Source organism: Zingiber officinale, chromosome 5B, assembly GCF_018446385.1.
Source record: "Zingiber officinale cultivar Zhangliang chromosome 5B, Zo_v1.1, whole genome shotgun sequence".
In the NCBI taxonomy this organism is placed as follows: Eukaryota; Viridiplantae; Streptophyta; class Magnoliopsida; order Zingiberales; family Zingiberaceae; genus Zingiber; species Zingiber officinale.
The window spans coordinates 87,703,723-87,710,931 of NC_055995.1; the positions used below are offsets into that span (position 1 = coordinate 87,703,723).

Here is a 7,209-nt window from a genome sequence, read left to right on the forward strand (position 1 = left end):
TTAGAAACTCCCCTAAAATTTTACAAAAATTAAAAAATTATGAAAATTCATGTAGACATTATTTAGGGTATAATTTATCAAGGAAAAATAGTTTTCTATGAAAATACTTCATATTTTTAAAGATTGACACAAACTTGAAAACTTGTAAAAACTTTAGTGTTTTCTTCAAGTTTGTGCCTAACTCTTCAATGATGATTACTATCAAAAGATAGCCTTCATCAAGGTTTTCCAAAAGCATTTTAAAATCATTTTCAAAAGCAATATCCAACCATGTTCCTTAGGCTCAATGTACATGACTTGTACACTAGCTTTCCCAATGATTGGAAAACACATAACTATGTGTTTTGATGAACTTGAAATTCAAAAGAATGCACTAAATCAACATCTTGAGTTTTGTTCATCATCCTAACATCTCACTTGTATTTTATGTGTATGAAACCACATACAAGTCACCTTATAGTTCTTTAGTGAGATGTAAACTTGGTTTTGTCCTAATCTAGGGATCATGCATATCTATCTAGGCATTTTGAAATATAAACATCACTACAACAAAAACCTTCATAGACATCGGTTTTCCACCGGTGTCTATTTCATTTTCGACCGATGTCTATGAAGCCGATGTTAAAAGTCTGCCATTTTAGACATCGGGTTAAAATCGGTGTAGTATCACTTAACGACACCGGTCTTCGAATCGGTTATTAACTGATGTAGTATCACTTAACGACACCGTTTCATCAACGGTGTAAAATCTATGTAATATTGTATGTTAATAACACCAGTTTTGGCAGCGGTAAATGACCGATGTAATATTAGTTAATAACACCGGTTTTGCAGCGGTGGAAAATCGATGTAATATGTATATTTTTTAACAGCACAAATTTGATTTCCGAAACAATGAAAAACTGACAATAAAAAAAAATACACAAATATTCACAAATTATACAAATATTCTTCATTCAATAATATCCATAAAATACACAAATATTCACAAATTATATAAATAATCTTCTTATAACAATATCCATAAAATACCCAAACATTCTTTTTTACATCAAAAGCTAGCTAATAGATATCAAAATCAAGGTAGAACCACACTTCAAATGTAATCTAGCATGCATTCAGCCCACTCGAACCGTACTTCATCAATTTCAACTCTGGAGTACTTGAGATTTGTAAACTGTAAAAACACATAAATAATATATTAGTAAACCAAGACTAAAAAGGATACAACATGCAGAGTATCAGTAGTACAAGATGTTAGCAGTTCCTGCTAACAGAATTATATGCAAAGCTATATAAAGAATATTAGGCAGTAAGAGCATGGATAACAATGAGTCTGTCACATACTGATGCTTATATGGACAACTTAATGCCTATCCCATTAGATAAACTTTCATACACTCAAGCAAACTATTATCCTAGGCATGCATTCCATGCATAAATTTGTAGATATATATGATTCTATCTTATATGCGTTTGCAGCAGATGAAAGGAGTAACAAAATATGTTGCACAAATAAGAAACAAGGAACAAAGTTTAACAATAGAGCATTGCCTGCAAACTTGGCTATGAACAAAAAAAGCGAAGATAGTCTACATAGAAATAGATACTTAGAGAACAAGAAGATCCAGAAGGTATGGTCACTTTCACACATCAGTACTTTAACAAACAGAATATTACAAAGGCCAATCATAGGAAGGAGAATTTTACCGAGAAAATAAAGTTGTATCCCATTTCGAGAATAACACGCAGAAATTCTATCCTTCTCCACATCATTGACAAATATCCAGCAGTCATGTAAATCTTCTCATCTGAGAAATCCATTCCCTCAGTATAAAGAGCAAAACAGTGAGTATGCAAGGATATGCACCTTATGTACGCTTTCTTGTCCAAGGCAATGATTACCAAATGGTCCAGGAGTCTGCGTGTTCCATCTCCTGTCCGAAAACTTTGAAAAAACAAATCTATAATAGAACCAGGAGAAGCCCAGGTAGCATTCAAAGTTGTTAATATTACTGTTTTGTTTTCCATAGCTGCGTGTTCCATAGTTGTTAGAACTTTCTCAAGCTTAACATCGTTCTTTTCCTGCAAGCAGATATATAAATCTCTATAAAGGAGGAAAATTCACAATTGTTTGCAGGCACACAAGTTAAACGATATAAATTAGGGGGGGGGGATGACTTATTATATTGCATAAAATAGCATAAATCAAGTGATTTACTGACAGCTTAAGCTCATGGGGCAGATAATCATTCAATCGGATTTAACATTGTATTAAGCAGAAGAAACAAAATTAGTCCAGGTACTAGGCTTGTCTACAAATTCAACTTCGCCAAAATGAAGTGTGTTGAGAATATAGCATTCAGAATTCAACATCAAAGGAATGGTAGCTAGAGAGTATCCTAGAAAGTCACAAGGCATAAAAATTTTGAAAACAGTTATAACTTTTCAATAGTTTAGAAACATTATAGACTAAACTCTATTATGTCTAATTGAAACAAGTTGATCGGGAAGGTTAAAATAAGTTAATCAGCTTTTCATATATGTTGGATTTACTATAGAAAACTGCTGCATTATGCAGAAAAGACATTCAATCGCACTTTACAGTATCTTAAAGTTTTTCAAGAAGAACAAAATACTCTACAAAAGACTATTGTATACTTCATAAGTAACCCATATCATACACATACTAAGTGCATAATGAAAGTTGTTAAATTGTAGTTAGTCCAATAGAAATGGCTTCATAATTAGCATCAAGAAGTTCACCAAAACACAAATGATTAGGAAGACTAGCATATGAGGAATAGATTTAAATCATGAAACTTCTGACGCAGAAGGTACATGCTGGTCCAACAAAGTTGTACACAATTTGGTTGTTAAAATAAGTGAGATGAAACGTAAAGCAAAAAACCAGTTATGTGCAGAAATACATGTAATAATAAAATCGCTGCATAATTGAACATGCCCAAGATACACAGGATCATGACTCACTAAAACGTTTATGTTGTTGCTCAAATGTTATAACACGAGGAGGAAGGAACCCAAAGCCATACATGATAAATATATAGAGCCGAACCTGATCATAGAAGTAACCCAAAGCCATACTATGCAATCTTAAACACTTAAAAGAGAAACATTTTATCACCTGTTTGAGACCAATAATGTAATTCTCTTCCATGACTTTATCCCAATCAAACCTCTCTGCCAAACCTTAAGAGAATAAAAATATCCAAATTAAAAAGTCACCCTATAATGTCCAGCGTCTTTGAGAGCATTCCCCTTTTAATGTGCAAGAAAGTCGATCATTAACTAACCTGGCTCACCATCAAGAAGGATACCACATTTTGACATATTAGACCATTATCAACTTACCAGATTATTGTAAGCTTCAATAAAGGTAGAATCACAGTTGATAGCTTGCTTGTAATGCAGAATTGCCATGTCAAGTTGACTTTGTTCATAATAGATGCCAACAAGGTTTCCTGCGTCCAGATATCCCCAATGCATAGTTACCAAAATGGATTTATTGATAAAAAGCTTACCAGCCCAAAATGGTGGAACTCCACACAGTAAGATATAGAGTATAACTCCAGCACTCCATATATCAATTTCTGGTCCATAATTCCGTTTTAAAACTTCTGGAGCCATGTAATAAGGGCTTCCAACTATCTCAGAAAATCTTTCATCTAGAATTGGGGTAAAAAGAGAAAAAAAAAAATAAGTAGAGCACGCCCTTATAGTAAAACTAAACTTCAAGTTATGTTATTGAATGGAAGTGATCATTAATGAGACTCAACAAAAATGAAGATCATTAATATGCATTCATATGGTAACTAATCATTCTAACTTCATTAACCAGGAGAACTTTAAGACTAAAATAAATAGATGAATACAGTAAAAATAAAACTCTCCCTCAACTCCACTGAACAAAAATTGCTTCTTGTTCAAGCAGTGTCATTGCCAATAGTTCACTCCATTCATAACATTATGAACTTAATCTTCTCATTCCAGACACTCAGAGATCAAAATATTCAAATTAGACATGAAAACAATCTCAATAAGTGTATTGCCAATAGTTCTTAAAATATTACCAAGGAGGAGAAAATAAGGAAAACATTCTTACGAAGTGTTCTTTTGTTTTAGCAAACTAACTTAGTGAAATGCAAGGAACAAAATGTTAAGTAAACAATGAATTGTGAGATAAATTCTTTCCTTAGAACAACATTAACGGCAATACACGAACTATTTTAGAAGACAACACTAGCATAGATAGTTCCACAGCTGCACCACATTGTTAGCAACACAAAATAATCAGATAAAGACAGTATCAGTGGAAGAAATGTTATGTCAATTATCTATTCTGAACCTAATCACAGGATTAAATCAATGTGCCCACATCCGTACCTACACAGAAACTTCAACTGGTCCAAGCTTTTCTAATTAGAAAGAAGACACTTCATCAAAGGGGGAAAAAATTAGCAAGCAGTAGAAGATGAGGATGATTTGGACCTGCGAAGCTCTTCTTGGCGATAAACAACCTGCATTACCAATGAATGAGTTTTAAGCATCTGAAAGTTATTTATTCCCTCTTTAACTTGTTAAATAGATATTAGATCAAAGTGCAAGTTGTTTGAATAAATCAACATTTGCGGACTTACCATCATTCTCAACCATAGGATGATAAGGTGTTTTAGGTTCAGTTATTTTCTGCCTCACTGGTTTATTGGCTTCAATTTCATACAAGTTGTCTTCATTCCATCTCACTTGAGGCCTACTAAAAGATATACATAATATGCAACTCTTAAGGTTTATATTATCCAACATGGAGAAATACATAAGTCAGTTTCAGGGGAAAAAAAAAGTGACACCTAACCATTTTTTTAAAAAAAAAAAAATCTGCAGAATTTCTAAATTCTGAATCTAGTCATATGTAAAATCAATTTTTCTATGAATGATCACTTAGTCAAATTCCTTCTAAAACAGACAAGCATCCTCTGTACAAATAAAAGAAAAGCTAAAAGGTCCTGAACTATGGAATTTGTGAATTTTCAGGCCAGTTGCAATAGCGTCAACTAATTTACGAAAACAATTTTTTGAAATTTTGTTTAAACAGGCAACATCTAGCAAGGCCAAGACAAAAGAAAAGGTAAATATCACGCATTACTAGTACTAACCTCATTGTCCAAAATAACAGATCTTAGCTACCAGTGAAATTCCTGATTATGTTTTTCCTGTGTATAGAAATACACATGATAAAAGTGTTAACTTCGAACACAATTTAGCAGCAAAAAACTGAATATTTACAGACATCACAAGCTTAAATTCTAAACCATTTGTTCATGAATGCATATAGGGAGGTACAAATACAATGATGATTTCATCAGGGGGAAAAAAATTGAAGCACACTTCTCCAAAAAGAAATGACAATACAATATATAGATAGCAGACAATAAATAATCAAACAAAGTTCACAAACTTCTAGAGGTAAATTGGAACATACTAGTAACACAGAAATGAAGCATATTGTAATTCAATTATAATCAATTTAAATATGTTTGATGGTGTTAGTCAATAGTTCCCCCGAATTATTTGATCTAGGACAACACCAACTTGTGCCATTATGGTAAATGCCAACATCCTCCGCATCTACACATCTGACGGGAGTAGAATGGAAGGGGCTCCCAAAATCTGAGCATTCACTAGCTTTAACTAAGAGCAAACAATATGAAGGCACATAATAGTGAAGACCTTGTCAGAACTATTCTAAATGACCTTGACAATTGAAGTGATTTATAAAATACTACAGTCAACTCAAAAATCTAAAGTCAACCAATGTGAGTAACTATCCCAATGTCTTATCTTAATTGGAAGAGATCGCCGATTACATCATGAACCACAAACCAAACTCAAAATATTGCAGCACGCAAAGCGTAGTTCTTTCCTTTCAATTTCTTCATAGTAATAGTAATGGACACAACGGGGCTTGAAAGATCAGTAATAGGAGACATTAAGGAGGTAGTCAAAGAGTTTGACTTTTTACCATGTATCAGTAAGGTTCACATCATAGATTAACCTCATATCAGTAAGGTTCAATCCAGTTATCAGTCACATAACATCTATGCATACACTAATATATTTTTGTTAACCATGGATATACTTGCACTTCCAATCCTCTGGATAAAGTTAGCTTCTTTCAATGGTGAGTTAGTAGTTGCACAATATGCAAATAAATCAAACTAAATTAATATAACAAATCTCTTGAACACTTCCATGGTTTGTGTAATCACATAACTGAGTAACAAACACTCTTCATGGTTTACTATACAACTTACGAAGAAGACTTAATGAGAGTTCCTTCAAGAAAAACTGGATACAAGTGGGATCAAACAGGTTTCAATACTCTTCATTTCAAAGATGCTATAACTAGATTGAAAGCACATGCAAATAAGTAAAATACAGATTACAAGCAAGAAATCAACATTATCTCTTTATGAATTAGAACTAATTACTTCTTTATAGTCGTCCATAACACATTTCTAGGAAGGTACTAAAAACAACAATAAAAACCCCCTAATCTTTGGATTAAAAATTTAAAAAAAGGAAGTGTGACTAAGTATAGGAAGCCATAATGCTAATAGATTAAACGAGCTTCAACTGAAGGATTACAAGACCAATTCAGCAAGAAAGTGCATGCCTTTTAGAATTATCCACGGATGAAAGAGAATTAATCCATGGGTTTAAAAAGAAACAATTTTTTTGATTCCATATGAGGCACAAACACGAAGAACCAGCCAAACCAGAAATCTACCCAGATTAATTTGGCCATTTTGTTTCTTGCCAAAAAAATAAAAATAAAATAATCAACCTAATAACTTTGTTCCAGCACATGAATCCAAACAAAACCTAACCATTAGTGATTCCCTAAGGAAACAGAAGACAATTAGGAAAGAATCCAATAAAGAAAAGAGAGGAAATTACCAGAGCGACGATGAAGATTCGACGCAGGACCAGGATGGCTTGCTGCTGGATGGTAATGGTGGTACTATTTTTTCCCAACCAGGATTTGGACCGCGGCGCTTCTGCTAGGGCTCGAGGAGAGGGTCGTGGCTCGCGACGAGGAAGGTGTCTGGCCGCTGCTGCTTGGGCTTGCGGTGAGGAGACTGCTCGCGGAGAGGAAGGTGGCTCGCGGAGAGGAATAGGGTTCACGGA

General features: G+C 33.8%; 1 long non-coding RNA gene across 1 annotated transcript; it reads right to left on the reverse strand.

The window, feature by feature from the left end:
* Window positions 1-4,671: 4,671 nt before the first annotated feature.
* LOC121987595 lies at window positions 4,672-7,001 on the reverse strand. Its single transcript, XR_006113667.1, has 3 exons — window positions 6,979-7,001; window positions 5,175-5,231; window positions 4,672-4,774 (listed from the first exon to the last, which is right to left on the reverse strand). It is a non-coding gene; the product is annotated as an uncharacterized LOC121987595 (long non-coding RNA).
* Between the last annotated feature and the right edge of the window lie 208 nt (window positions 7,002-7,209).